This window comes from Coturnix japonica, chromosome Z, assembly GCF_001577835.2.
Source record: "Coturnix japonica isolate 7356 chromosome Z, Coturnix japonica 2.1, whole genome shotgun sequence".
Taxonomy (NCBI): domain Eukaryota; kingdom Metazoa; phylum Chordata; class Aves; order Galliformes; family Phasianidae; genus Coturnix; species Coturnix japonica.
Window position 1 is genome coordinate 55,484,331 of NC_029547.1, and position 15,718 is coordinate 55,500,048.

Here is a 15,718-nt window from a genome sequence, read left to right on the forward strand (position 1 = left end):
GAATGTCTTTTTTTACAGAAGAATTTCAGTTTGATTCAAAAATGACATAACAAAGTTATGTAAATCTTGGATGGAAAATTGGAATTTTTTGACTCTTTCATCTCTTTGTTTCCTTAGCCAGGAAGAACAATGTCCATTTGCCTTATCTTTCTCTAGGTCAGCACACTTCTGTTAAGATTGTGATATGTGTTATCTATCATGACCAGAAATTATATTATAAAAGCATGCTATATCACATAGAGGAATCAGTACAGCAAATCTCCTTGGTTTTCAAACACAAAACAAACAGAACAAAACAAAAGAAAACAGCAACACAAGGTCAGGCAAAGACTGAAAGTTTCAAGAAAACTCCCTTCAGTTACTTTCTCTCAGACAGAGAGCACAATCCTACTGTACTGAAGGTGTTTTGGCTTGGCAGACACTCATCCAAAATTCTGTTTATCCTGGAAACTCAGGATTTATTCTACTCAAAAGGAAAAATCTTAAGAAGTTAAACAAAAAGAGTAATGATTCCTTTCATTTTATTCAATCCCTCACTACTGTGTAAGAGAAGACAACGTAGTTCATTGCACTTCTCAGAATATGGGCACTTAATAGCCTTTAAACAAGTTTATTAATATTGGTTTCCACCATGTAAACTGTTATGTTTTTACATGCAAAAAGTGAAAAGGATGTTGGTACTCTCGTTACATTGAGTAAAGCTAGGAAATTCTGCAATGCAAATAGTAAGAAATCAGGTAATACACTTTGAAACAACTACTACTACTGCTTTAACTACTACTACTACTGTTACTACTGCTACTACTACTACTAACAATAATAACAACAATAATAATACAGAGCAGTTCTATACTGACCAAAGATCAGACAGGTTCAATACTTTATACTAGGGATAAACTTGGCCTCAAATGGCCTGGAAGAAGTCCATAAGTGAAAGGCACTTATGAATTGGCAGTGTGGTGAGAAATATTCTGTAAGACCAAGGAATGAGTAAAATCACTTAATACAACTCCTACACAGTTAATGCATGCTGTTTTCAAAATATACTTAAAGCATACCATTAACAAGCTTAAAATTTCCTTGGTTTCTTGAGGTGTATGTTTAATCTGAGTGATAAGTAATAAGAAGTGAAGACAATAATTGAGAGCTAACAAAAACACATATATCAATCAAAACCCAACTCTGTGCCTCTTGTGTGAACTTCTACAGGACTAATTAATTCACTCCTATATTTCATCCCAGTCAACAGCCCTGTGCCAGCGCTGTTTCACTCTGAACTTCATACTTCAATGAATACTCACACAGAGGAAAGCGATCAAATAATGGCATCAGGAATGACTTTAGGATGGTTCAGTGGGTTCTGCAGAACTGAGGAACTATCAGCAGTTCCTTGCAGAGGAAGGATATGATGCCTTGGCTCTGCAGCCCCCCAGTCTGAACATTTACCTGCATCTTTCTGCTCCAGTGCACAGTCAAACCAGAAGTAAGCAAGATTCCAGAGTTAGGAAATCTTGCAGAATCAGCTCATTCACAGCACAAGTAGCATGTTCTGCACATTTTGAATCTGTAGAATTAAATCACCTGTAGTTGCCACTAGATCATGTGGGAGCCAGATGTAAATTTACCCAAGCATACAGTAGGGGAGTTAAACAGGTCTTCTAAGCAACAGAATGAATTTCAGTCATCAGTGTGAACCCTTCCAGCTCCCTCAGAGGGGTAGCAGGCCAATGAAGAGGCAAGACCATGAATCAGAGCAGGACAAGAGTGCAGGGAGAGTGCACTGATTCCTCTGAAGGAGATGAGCTGTGGGGAAAGGGGAGCTGATATACCATGAGAGCAGCATGGACAGAGCAGGGTTGCACATAACTGTGACTCATCTCTGCTTCCCAAGACAGCTCTTTATTGTGTGCAACAGAAAATAAAGCTTCCAAATGAAAGCAAAAAGTATTATTTGTGAAGTTGCCTAATTTCTGTTAAAGGTTTTAGGCACAGAATGAGGAATTCTTACTTTTAAATCATATTTCTGAGTAAAATTGCAAACTTAATCACTTTTATTTCTCATTGTGGGGGCAGAAGGGGTGGGAGGGGGTAATATCAAGGCTAGCCTGCCCTCTAGTGCTCTCTGAAATCAAGCACCTGGCTCTGACAAGAACACTAGAAGAAATCTTGGCACATCAAAGGCTATGTGGTGCTATAGCCAAAATGTTTTGAAAGTTGTATGAGCAGCAGTTTGTCACGGAAGACCTCATCAATGCTTTGCAGTGTCAATTTATTATTTTAAAGGAATGCAAAACTGTGTTTTTTCTCCCAAGAGCAGGAGAAACATTGCATTTAAATGCAACAGAATAATTATTTAGAGGAACCAGGATAATCTTTATTAAGTTATAGTTTTCTAGCTGTGGCCTTTGTTGGCTTAATGCAAATGCAAACATATAATTTTTTCCCCACTCTTATTTCAAGGATGCCTACACATAGGTGCACATCCAATCCAAAATGATAAAAATAAAAACTTTGTTTGGAAATACATATCAGTGTATACATATATGTATATCAGTGTATATGCATACATATCAGTGAAAGAAAGATCTTGATTTACAATTCCTTGAGATTTCAGTGGCATGACTGTGAATGTCTGTAGCATCACAAAGATTAGTTACTTTGATGAGAAGAATGATAATGAAACAGGTGAATTGCAGAAATAATTTTTTAGAACCTGGAGACACAAAAGTACACATAAATATGTCAAACTTTCAGGTGAGCAGCTCAGGTGAAAAAAAAATATTCTCTCCCAAAAACCTTTGTTTTTATATTGTGAAAGCATTTCCACTGGCTTGTGCATATATTTTTCACTTTCCTTAACAATACCTTTATAAATTACTTAAATAATAAGTAGTTTCAGTGCAATTAAATTACCGTGATCTTCTTAGTGCAGTAAAAATCATACTTTCAGGGCACTATATGAACTCTCTAAATAGTTCATTTGTGGTGATTTTATTATTTCATTTAATATTAGTTAAAAAGCCATATATATACATAGGTCACTCCAAAAGTAATCCCTCCTATTTATTTTCATATCAACTCCAACAGATACAAAAAGCAAAATAGCACTTAGACAGAGAAAATTCTCAACTACAAAGCACTACCTTTCAATGTAGTCACTATCTCTAGCTACGCATTATCACTAACAATGAAAAAAGCCTGCATACAATGTTCATAACAATCTGTATGGTCAACCAAAACATACCTATCACTGTTGCTGAAACACACCTCCCACTCTGTGCTCACATCCACTGGTTGGTCTCCATAAATGTTCAGCAAGTGCTGATGAATGTCATTGGGTGCCATTTTTTTCCACATGGAGGAATTCACTTCATATACTCAGTACTAAATTCAGTCTCAGCATGTAACTTTTTAAAGTAGGCTTTTGGACCTTTATGAGAAGGACAGATTGTCTTCAGTTATTGCCAAAGAAGGAAACGAGAACACACAGTCACTCATTCAGGGGCCTCTCCCTTCTCCTGTTACTCTGCTCCTGTTTCAGTTATTTCTCCTTTTTATTGTCAGACCAGTGGAACCAACACCAAAACCTACTATCTTACCTTTTCTCATGTGACAAAGAGAAATCTCTAGAAACAACTCTGGAATAATTCTCTTTTTTTTTCCCCTATGTTGTTGGTAGATGTTGTTCCACTGACAACACCTGTGTTGTGTCTGCTGCCCCAAGGTAGCCCTGGGCCCTGGTCACAGGTCAGAAGAATAGCTTTGACCCTGGCTCATACTTAGATTCTTGGCATCCACTTCAGTGGGTCCCAGGCTTCTCCCATGCAAAGCAGCTCATGTACTCCACTGCCTTTCAAGAAAAAAACTGAGGGTTTTTTTTTTGTTTGTTTTTCAAATGTGTTTAGCCTGAAATGGGTTTAGAGTCCATTGCAGTAGCAAATTTCAAGAGAAGAAGAGGGGAACCCCAGCAGCAGAACACTGCCCTTGCATAACACAGCCCTGTCGAGGAACGAAAGGCATGCCCAGAGATAGGAGCAGGGTCAACAGGGGAAATCAGCCCTCTTCAGTCATTAACAAAAAAATCTATATCTGAACCCATAACCTGAACTTTCTTCCTAATCCACAGGGATAAATTAGTTCTTTTAGAGAAATGAACCTCATACCACCATGTCTGTACTTGCACACTACTACTCCTGGTCAGAGGAATCCCCTTCTGGGAAGCAAGAAAAATATCAGAAGGTGGGAGCTGTGTGTTACCCTGTGTTTGTGAGTTTTCCTATGGAAAAAGTTGTTGGGTTGTTTTTTTTTTTCTGTTTTTTGTTGTTGTTGTTGTTGTTGTTCAGGATAGCAAGCCATATAAACGAGCCTTCAGTAGACAAGATTTAGGTTTTCTGAGTATGTAAGCTGTTACAGCTCTTTCATAGGAAGCATCAATTTTCTCAGTCACTTTTCTGTTTAGAGCAACTGAGATATAGTACTTGAGATATAATGTGTATTAGACATAGCCTATAATTCAGACACTATTGTGTCTGAACAGAAGAATATGGTTTTCTGCCTTCTTATAAACATCTCCTTGAATATAAGTAACAGCCAGTAGTCAGTCCCTCTTGAGGAATGCTTATTCATATGCAGAAAATATATGTAACAGCCCCTCATCCTCTCTTCTTGCGCGTGCATTGGTTGTGCTGTTTACTCTCTTGGAGGAGTAGAAGTCCTTACAAGTCACTAACGCTGCAAAATACTACAGAGTGACAGCAAATCTGAGGACAGTCTAATTCCTCATTTGCAAATTTCTCTTTCCCAGAGCTGACATCAATATACTGCCAGTTCTTTTTCTTTCCCTTGGATGTTTCTCCACCTCATGGATTTTTCCTCATGGAAACTCCTATCCCTTCCTTTAAAGATCTATACACATCTACCACTGTGTACTTCTGAACACCAGGGATCTGCAGCCACTTGCAAGAGGGAAGAGAGGAAAATCCTAACTAGTTCAAAATGCAGTTATCTAGTGATGTGAATTGATTCATCACTTAAGGCCTAATTCTGTCTTCTAGTGAGCTAATGACTTGATGGAAAGAGCCTGCCACAAGCTTTGAAGTTCCACGTCAAAATGGCCAAAATCACAACTTCCAGGTGAAGTATTATTTCTGCTTCTGAAACTCAAGATTCAAGCATGAGCTTTTGGATTTATCAATACATGCATTTTTTTTACTTGATTAGTATGTTGCCTTTGACTTTTGGAGTGGACTGAACTGTTTCAAAAGGCAAAGCATATATAAACTGTGTGACAGCAATTCAGCTTGGCCCTTTCTACACAGACTATCCCTTCACTCCATTTTCATTACTTCAGATGAAAGGCATGAGCTAATCCTGCATCATATTTTCATCTAGAGAATACGTCTGTCCCTTGTTTTGGACATGCATTGGAGAAGACCTCACAAAAACTTCTCTGTCTGTGCTCTAGACTGAAACAACTCTCCTGCAGAAATGAGAGGTGCTGTAGCACAGGCTGCTATAAAATCACAGAATGGCTGAGGTTGGCAGAGACTTCTGGGTCTGCTGGACCCAAACACAACTAAGGGGAAACCTTGCTTTCCACAACTCCCTGAAAGGAGGTTAAAGCAAAATGGATGTTGGCCTCTTATGCTAGGTAACAGCTATAGGACAAGAGGTGTCTTGTCCTTAAGATGTGCCAGATGTGCCAGATGTGTCCTTAAGATGTGCCAGAAGAGGTTCAGGTTTGTTTATTAGGAAAAATTTATTCTCAGGAAGGGTGGTCAAGAATAGGAATACTCTGCCCAGGGTAGGGCACTGGGGAATATGGTTATTGGGCATGATTGGGGTGGGTCAATTGTTGGACTAAATGATCTTAGAGATCTTTTCCAGTCTTTGTGATTCTATGATTCTATGATTTAAAAACTGTGGCTTGGTATATCAGCACATAAGAAATTGGCTGAAACTGCATGATCCTTCTAAAAATATAGTTTTCTTATTGTCATTTTTCTACAGCAAAGAGGATCAGAAACATACCCTTGCTGAACACACAAGCTGGGTTTCTGGCCAAAGCATATGATTTTGGAGCTGAGTCTTCAATCCTCAAACTGACTTCAGTTTTGAAATCACTGGCAACATTTTTGCTTTGTCTTTTGCTTCCTTTTTGCAGTCCACATATCCGATCAGAGTGGTAGGCTGCTGTTTAGAAAGACACATATTCAATGCAGATTCTGTCTGGGAGAACATTTCTGTACTATGATTCTCTTTTTTAATTAGGCATAGCTTTCCAAAATTTTAATTTCTTTTTACTATCCTTTTATTTCTCCTTTCTAGAACACATTCTCAAAGCTGACTTTTTGACTTCTCTGCCTATTTGTTTTCTTGAATCCAAGGTCATTATTTGCATTCTCCCGCTTTCTTTGGACAAGAGACAGATCTGAAGGCAGATTTTAAAAGCTTAAGGGTGATATCAAGCTCAAATTTCTGTATAAATGCTGAATACTGTGTTGAAATAACTTATGGGCTAATACGAATCTCATAATGAATAAACGAAAATCAGCCAAAAGACAGAGGAGATAGGAAAAAAGTCTATTAGCATTATCTTGAAATCTAACCATGAATTCTGGCTGTCCTTTTGTCAGATTAGTGAGATCAGATAAAGCCATGAAAAAAAATCAGATAGTAATTAGCATCTTTAGCTTGAGATAAATGAGCAAGTAATTCAGTGCTGGAAATCCATTCAGGTTTGTCTTTATTTGTACAGAGTATAACAAAAGATTAACTACCTCCTAGGCTTCATTATTGTAACTAAGACCTACTTGTAACAATGGAAAGATATTACTGTGTTCTCTGTCAGAAAATAATTGTGCTATGTCTCCTATGCCTGGGAACCATGATATTACAAGCATAAAGAGTCCCCAGCCAATAAACCATGAAGTAAAACAGATACATCATCTTGTTTGTTCATTTATTCAAATGCAGGCATGCTCAAAGGAGCAGGTTAACACAGTTGAACACAAAACTACTGTACACGTTTCATAAATGTCCACCATGGCAAATACAAGGTCACAACACTCATTTTTATGTACCTTAGGAAAAAGAGAGGTGCTTTGCACTGAGAATCCTATACATTAAAAATCCTCTCTTGAAACTCAGGGACCTTTTTGTCCTTCTTGAACACATATTACATACACAAATTCAACTGCTATCTGCATGCAGTCTCCTTGAAGATCCTCTCTGCTTCAATCTGTCTCTTCTTGTCTAATTAGACAAATAGAAATTGTTTTGTCTTATCTCAGGCTACATCTTTGATACTTCAACGTACAGCAGTGCTTTCCAACTTGAACACACAGCTATAACACAACTGGATCTTCAGCACACCTCAATTCTCCAATCTCCTATCATGCTGACTGATTAAGGTTCAAGCTCAAGATCTTCAGCATCCTCTGATGAAGAGGTATATGTTATAGAATCATAGAATCATAGAATCATAAAATCATAGAATCATAGAAGCATAGAATCATAGAATAGCCTGGGCTGAAAAGGACCACAATGATCATCTAGTTTCAACTCCCCTGCCATATGCAAGGCCGCCAAACACAAGACCAGGCTGCCCAGAGCCACATCCAGCCTGGCCTTGAATGCCTCCAGGGATGGGGCATCCACAACCTCCCTGGGCAACTTGTTCCAGTGTGTCACCACCCTCTGTGTGAAAAACTTTCTCCTAATCTCTAACCTAAACCTCCCCTGTCTTACTTTAAAACCACTCCCCCTTGTCCTATCACTATCCACTCTCATAAACAGGCATTCCCCCTTCTGTTTAAACGTTCAAGAACTAGAAGACCACACTGAGGTCTCCACGGAGCCTTCTCTTCTGTAAGCTAAACAAGCCCAGTTCCCTCAACCTTTTCTCATAGGAAAGGTGCTCCAGCCCTCTGATCATCCCTAGTAGCTCTCCTCTGGACCTACTCCAAGAGCTCCAGGTCCTTCCTCTACTGGGTGCCCCAGGCTTGGACACAGTACTCCAAATGGGGCAACCCTTTGGCTGCATCCAACCAACCAGCTCCTAATCTATCATGCAGTCCATCCTTCAGATCCACAGCTCTCCAATTTAGAGAGAAGGATGTGGTGAGGGACCATGTCAAAGGCTTTGCAAAAGTCCAGGTAGATGACATCCATCTGCCTTCCCCCATCCACTGAAGCTGTCACTCCATTATAGAAGGCCACCAGACTGGTCAGGCAAGATCTGCACTTGGTGAATACATGCTGGCTGGTTCAAATCACCTTTTTATCTATTATGTGCCTTAACATAGCTTCTAGGAGGATCTGCTCCATGATCTTCCCAGGCACTAGGAAGAAATTACTGTCTGAACTGCAGTGTTCTTGCTTCTGCATCAGATATCTATGGACTGGATGTGGAGTGATTCCTTCTCACAAGGATCATTTCTGTAGTCATAGTCTGAACATCCTTTAAAACTCCAGATCCTTTTTCTCCAACACTTTTCACTTATGATCTCCTGAAATAAGATTTGCAGTTTTAGGGTCTTTGTGGGCAGAGATAATCTTTTTCCTCTGTGGCTGTAAAACATCTAGTACTGTGGGTATCTAGTGCTTGGTTAAATCTTCCCAGTACCATGAAAGCACGGACTTAGTGAGGCCAATATCTTTCCAGTGGTTTTCAATGATGGAGAGACTACATCAATAGACAAAGAAGAGTGGCTGATATCATCTGTCTGAAATTTTGTCAGGTTTTTTGACACAGTCCTTCACAATATCATAGTGTCCAAATTAGAGATAAAATTATTTGATAGGTGTAGTACTTAGTGGATAAGAAACTGGCTGGATGACCACATCCAGAGAGTTTCACTCAGTGTTTAACATCCAGGTGATGAATGGTGTACCTCAGGAGGCCCATACTGGGACATACAATGTTTAAAATATTTATTAATGACAAAGTCAATTGGGTTGAATGCACCCTCAGAGAGTTTGCAGACAACATAGAGCTGAGTGCTGTTGATGTGACAGAAAGAAGGGATGTTTCCTATGGAAATATGGATAGGCTTGAGAAGTAGCCTCACATCTACCTGGAAGATGAATGTATTGAGAGCAGACTTGTGAAGACTGATTGGGGAATACTGTTGGATAAATAATTGAATGTGAGCCAGAAATGTTCATTTGCAGCTCAGAAAGCCAGCTATTTCCCAGGCTGCATCAAAATAAACACAATCAGCCGGTCAAGGTAGGTGATTGTTCATGTCTACTCTGTTTTCGTGAGACATCACCTGCAGTATTACATTCAACTCTGTGGCTCCCAGAACAGAAAGGACAAGGTCCTGTTGAATTACACCCAGAGGAGAGACACAGGAATGATCAGAGGGCTGGAGCTTTCCTGTGTAGACAGGCTTAGGGAACTAGGGTTGTTCAGGCTGGAGAAAAGGAGGCACCCGAGGGACCTCACTGTGGACTTTCAGTACTTAACGAAGAAAGAAACAGAAAGATTTTTTACAAGACCATATAGTCATATAACAAGGCCTACCAGTTTGAAGCTGGTAGAAGCTAAAAGAGGGTAGAATTAAATAATAGGAAAATTTTTTTCACTGTGAGGTGAGGCAGTGGCACAGGCTGCCCAGAGAATTGGTGGATGCCCCATCACTGGACACATTTAAGACCAGAGTGGATGCGACCCTGAGCAGCCTGACCAGGTGGGTGGCAGCCTCATGTATGGCAGGAGGTTAGAACTAGAAAGTCTATAAAATCTCTCCCAACTCAAGCCATTCTATGATTCTATAGAATACCAGAAATAGCACCAGCAGCAATGAATCCCAAACAAGATGGCTTTCTGATTTCCACTTTGCCAGTAGAGCTGGTTACCCGCAACTGTCTGACAAGGGAAGATTCTTAATGGTATGAGAGTTTCATCTTGCCTGGACTGGCGTTGCCACAGAAAGGAAGAACTGGGGGAGAACAGGTCTGATGGCAGTCATGGATTCTTTCAACCTCGGTCTGACCCTGCTTTGTGGCTACATGGACATTTTTGGTGGTAAGGAGTGGGAGGAATTTGCAGGGAACAGGGAAAAAGTGGCACTTACTCCTTCTGCTGCATTTTGTAAGGCTGTGGTCCAAGGAGTTCTGGGAGCACATGCAAGGCCAGACTATTTTCCCATTTCTGTTTCTTTTACATTATGTACTGTTTCATAATGCTAAAATCTGTTAATGCCAATTAACACTCATGTTTAATTAACATGAGTCTTTTTAGCTGCCAGTAATAAATACATGGACTTCTACATTTGTGAAACAGTTGTTTTGATCCCTCTGCCCTTGGATCCTCTTCCAGAATTTAAAAAATAGAGAAAAATATTTGCTAAAGCGATTGTACTTGAGGTTTCCACAGTTCATTATTGACATACTCCATATCAGGTTTGACTCCACTTCATATTAATTTTCCTGAAGTCAAAGACCTTGGGAGAATGAAAGGGGCTGAGTTTTACTTTCTGCTTTTGAAAGTAAATTTTGAGGTTACTCTGTTGAGTCAGCAGAAAGCATGGAAGTAAAAAGCTCACATCAAAACATTTAAAGAACTGTACATCTTGTTTTGCTTAATTCTTCTCTGCCCTCATAGTGACCTTAAGGCACCTCTTGTATCCTGTGGAAAAGCACTGCACATGCAGAAGTGTGATCTATGGAGATAAATCAAAGGGATATTATAGAATCATAGAATCATAGAATCACAAGGTTGGAAAGGACCTACAAGATCATCTAGTCCAACTATCCTCCCTTTACCATACCTACAGAAAACCACTAAACCATATCTCCTAGCTCCCTATCCAGATGCCTCTTGAGCACTGCCAGGGATGGCAACTCCACCATCTCCCTGGGAAGTGTATCAATATGATACAGTAACATCAAACAAATGTAGAAAATTCTGGTCCTCATAACCAAGTCCTGGACAGTCAGGATCTTAAAACCATGGCATGACCTCACTGTCAAGCTTCTTAGCACCAAAGTGCTCAGCAGCAGCCACACCTCATTTATCTGTCCAGTTCCTGGTGAATCAAACAGATTTTAGAAAAAGAGTGGCTGCAGAATTGCAGATGGTGGACATGAAACCAACACATCTCAGACAACCTTGTAGGCAAAAAGCACACTGTGCAAGAAGCCAGTTCAAGAAGAAAGTGCCACGGCAGCTGCAAAACCTTGTTTGTCAGGCATGCACAATCAGCCTCACTGAAGATGAAATATGAAAGTCATCTTGTATAGGTGTCACATAGGCTACTGTGTTCCATCAGTCACTGTCACCATCTGCCTATGCACATGAGCAATCTCACTTTGCCAAAGCATGTTTTGAACTGTCTGTGAGACTGCAAGTAACACATATTTTCTCACTGGTATCATCATTTGAGCTTTTCAGCCCATGGACATCTCTTTGTGCTTCTGAAATGTGTGTTTGATATAATCTCATTTATGTAAACTCCTTCATTGCGCACTGACACACCTGGGGCACAGCTGCCTCTGAGTAGGGGTGGTGCAGAACCACATGGCTGATCAGGAAGGCTGTGTGGAAAGAAATTGTTTTGCTGAAAGGAAGGATGGTGAAATCTGCAATGACAGATATACCACTGCAGCAAACTGTATTTTCTCAGTTTCTTTCCTCTGAATGGAGTTCATTTGCTTCAAGACTTTCACCTTTCACATACATTCAGTGGTTAATAAAACCAGCTCTCCCTTAAACAACTAAATCATTCTAAGCAGCACAAAAAGCTGAAAAGAAAACACATAATGCACAGCCCTAAGGTTGCAAGTAACCTACTTGTTGAAACTATAATTTGAGTTAAAAAACACAAGGCCTGCTCTTTCATTTGTGTAAGTAGATGTTGATATAAGCAGCCAGTAAAAGTAAACCTTCATCTGTTCCATCATGTAAGGAGCTGAATTACCAAGGATTGCAAGTGTGGTGCAACAAGTCTGAAAAGCAATGTTTTGTGTGAGTACAACAGTAAACTTCGTTATGTCCTTAGCTTCAGAATCCAGAAGACTCTTCCAGAAGACATCAGCCTACTTGAAAGCAAAACTCATGGTTTATGTTTTGATCCTGATTTCCCAAAACTGTGTTGTCCAATATAAAGCAGTAGAAATAGTTCCTTAGAAGCAGAAGGATTTTGCAAATGTTCTTTCAGTATATTCATAAAGCTTGTTTGTCTTAAAAGGAAAAGTTGGTCAATGCAAAACACAGAGAACATTTTCTCATAGACCTCTTTTAAACAATAACACAGCTGAGAAACATAAGTAGATTAACACCTGTGCATCTTTATCCAAAAGGGAGCAGTTATGCAAAAATCACATTAAAACCAGTGAAGTGTTCAGCATTACATTCAAATTTCCAGAAGTGACCACTAGAAGACAGGAAACAATGTTTTAAGAGGTCTATGAAAGGACCATTGTGCTAGTGTTTCTCCACATTAAATCACACATTTGTCAGTGCATTTGTAGACTACAAACCATCCCAAACTTCTAAGAATTGCTGTTTGAAGTCTGTATGGTAAGATTTCAGTTCCCCTAGAGACTACTGCACAGGATACACTTTTGCTAAAATAAATACCTTTTTACATACATTTCTTCAAAAAACAAAAGTAATTGTTGTCTCCACAAGACCCATAACATTCATCTGAGGCTCCAAAAGGGACATGTCAGTAGTCAGAATCCTTCACTATGTCAAAACATGCATCTATAGAGCTACAGAGTTCACTTTATTATTTTTTTTAGCCTGTGCCATTCAGTGGCTCAGTCAATTTTGCCTGAAAGCTCATGTGCAACCCTTAATGTACTGAAGTGCTTTTTCCAGGGCAAGCTGAATGATGAAAACTCAATGAATTAATTTTCTGTATAGCAGACTGGAGTACAAGGTTACATTATTTACTTACCTGAAAGTTCAGAGGCAAGAAAAAGAATCATCTCTTCCCAGCTCCAGGGACATATCACTCCAATTACAAGAATAAAATAAAGTGCAAATAGCTACATTCCTCCCCAAAGGCACCACAATCCCCCCTCCCCCCCCCCCCATCTTACCCCACCCCAAGCTTTAAATACAGATGGCAATGAGCCCATGCAGACGTAACCCCCTTCTGTCTACTCTCCTTAAAACACCCTCTGGTTTACTGACCATATTTAGACCCTTTGGCAGTCTATAAAAAGTGCTACATGATCTTAGTTGCCCTAAAAACTGTAAGAGTTATACTCTATTTCACACTTACAGTGAAAAAAAAAATATTTCCTATGAAGGAATTTTCAAAGGTGCCCAAGGGCTGGATCTACGCAGTGATTTCAATATCCCAAGTCAAATTTCCAAGCACAACTGGAGTTCACAAAGGGGCTGGATTCACAAAGCAGAATTAGACTTAGCACTGCAGCAGCTCGCTTCTGCCTGAACTCTTATGTTTGGATTTGCTCTCCTTATGTATCACAGGCAGAGAGCTGTCAAAATGAGATTGGGATCCACAAAGGCTGCCACACTGAGACAAACCTCCACAGTGGAAGAATGTTGGGGAGGGGACACTTAAGTTCTGTTGCCTTCAGGACATATGGCCAGAACTGCGTATGAATGTGATAGCAAACCTCTGCCATAGCTATGATTTCAAAAACCATGGTTCTCAGACCTACTGCCTGAAGTAGAATGTGGCTATGTTTTCTGCAGGAGCAGCAGTGCTGAGCAGGCTCAGACATCTCCAGTGCCATGTCATTTCTTATGCCGTCTTTCCTTCCTTCTTGTACTGGGCCTGGGAAATGTGTTTTGAGGATAGAAACCTCCATCCTAGAAACTCTAGATGGCAAACATTACACACCATGAGAGCAAACTTGAGCTCTCATTTGGAGATAATCTCAGAGTATTATATTTTTGCAATGCTAGGATGGGAATGTGGGAGAGTTGTGACAATTCCTGTGTTACTTCCGTTGTTCACTGACTGTAACATAGTACTGAACTAGCTGTTGTTGACAAATAAGTGACTGAGACCAGAGTTGTATGGCTAGGACTGAGATGTTTTCCTTCCTTCTTCATGAAAGCTTTGTAGCAATTCCCTTGCTACAAAAAATGGGAGTTGTGAACTCCAGTGAAAGTGTGCTAGGGATGACAACAGGGGAATTCCACTCTTTCAGATTTAGAAGCCTCTTCAGATCCACTGTCTTTGGAAATAAGCCTTCAGACTTTTGATTGATACTGTTCTTGCAGTGTAGATTACATTCATCATGGTTTCATGGTCAGCTGACAGTTCTTCCAGATGTTGTAAACTACATTTTAAAAACACCCAGATAAACCTGTCTACTCTGTGCAGAAAGGATTTCTTTCTATGTGATAATGAAAAAGATAAAGAAAAAAGAAAAGGCAATCACACCATACAATCTAGTTAGCGCAATAATCATTTAATGCAAATAACTTGCAATATTATTCTTGTAATATTCTCCAAGAATTCTGTTTTAAAGAATCCCAGTGTTGCCTAATGGAACTGATTCTGGTACAAAGGAACTGTTTTAAAAGTTCAGGACAAATCTGCACAGGTTCTTTCTAAATAACTAGTAGATTTTAATAGAGGCACTTAAGATTAAAGCCCAGCCACTCTAAGATGGAATTCCTCTAACTAGTGCAAACCTCAAGCACATTCAGATGCTCAGAACTCAGACCTCTATCGCATCACTCATGAGTGCACCTCTGAACATGAGAGGGATATATCTCCCTCACTTTGGCTGTGCAATGAATCACAGCCTGAAAGCACTTCTCTTTTCTTCCCATAGCCCTAAGGGTTTGGGCTGACACGGTCAGACACAGAACTCCATAGTACAGCCATGAAAATTATGTACTGTGTCCTGTATCCTGGAGTCTGTTGGAATAATTATGTCTTCGTCTATGTTATGATACAGATACTGAATGGGCTTTCTGTATAATGCCCTTTATACACTATCCAGAGAGGTAATGTATGGCAAGTGGCAAAGCAATATTGACAGCCCTTGACTGAGGCCAGGCTGTCCAAATTCAGGCTTAATTGTTGGTATGGAACTATATGTCCATGAGGCAAGAACCCCAAAGGCTTTGCAGACCACAGTTAGCTGGGGTTTATGAGATAGGCTGGGGAAAAGAAGACACGATGAATGTTTCTTGAAACGTGAACGATGATCCTGTGCCCTGGTATGGCACAACAGAGCCAACCAGGATTCCACAACAGACAACTAAAAACTATCAGATTTGATATTAAACAGCACTGTGGGAAGTCATAGATTCTAGTCAGAATGATTACATTTCATATTTCAATCCGCAGACACTGTAAAAACAAGAGATTGAGTTTTATACAAAGCTGCTGAGTAAGTTCTATTCCAAGACATTTGCAATAGCCACTAAGCAATATCTTATAGAATGGTTATTATTTTTATGTGGCTTAAAGCCACAAAGATGTGAGGTAGTTTGGAAGTGTGAGAGCTTCTCAGATAAGTTCTCTTTCCCTCAGGGGATGAGTAATCAGGGTTCACATGACATCAGATTTAAAGGGTCACAAATTTAAGGTGCAAGATTACAATTGCACTGGAAGCTCACAGCTGATTTCACCCCAAAGCTAGCTACGCTACACCATTCCTTGTCTTCCTGGAATTGCCACCAAATGGGAATCTTAAATAACTGTGCTGCTCTAAGACATAATGGCTATGCAGCAGTTACATTTCTCCTATCTGATCATCTGAAGGATTT

At 39.8% G+C, this 15,718-nt stretch overlaps 1 long non-coding RNA gene across 1 annotated transcript; it reads left to right on the plus strand.

Annotated features, from left to right (window-relative positions):
* Positions 1–4,129: 4,129 nt before the first annotated feature.
* On the plus strand, positions 4,130–6,942 carry LOC116652557. Its single transcript, XR_004305709.1, has 3 exons — positions 4,130–4,239; positions 5,055–5,133; positions 6,010–6,942. It is a non-coding gene; the product is annotated as an uncharacterized LOC116652557 (long non-coding RNA).
* The last annotated feature ends 8,776 nt before the right edge of the window (positions 6,943–15,718 follow it).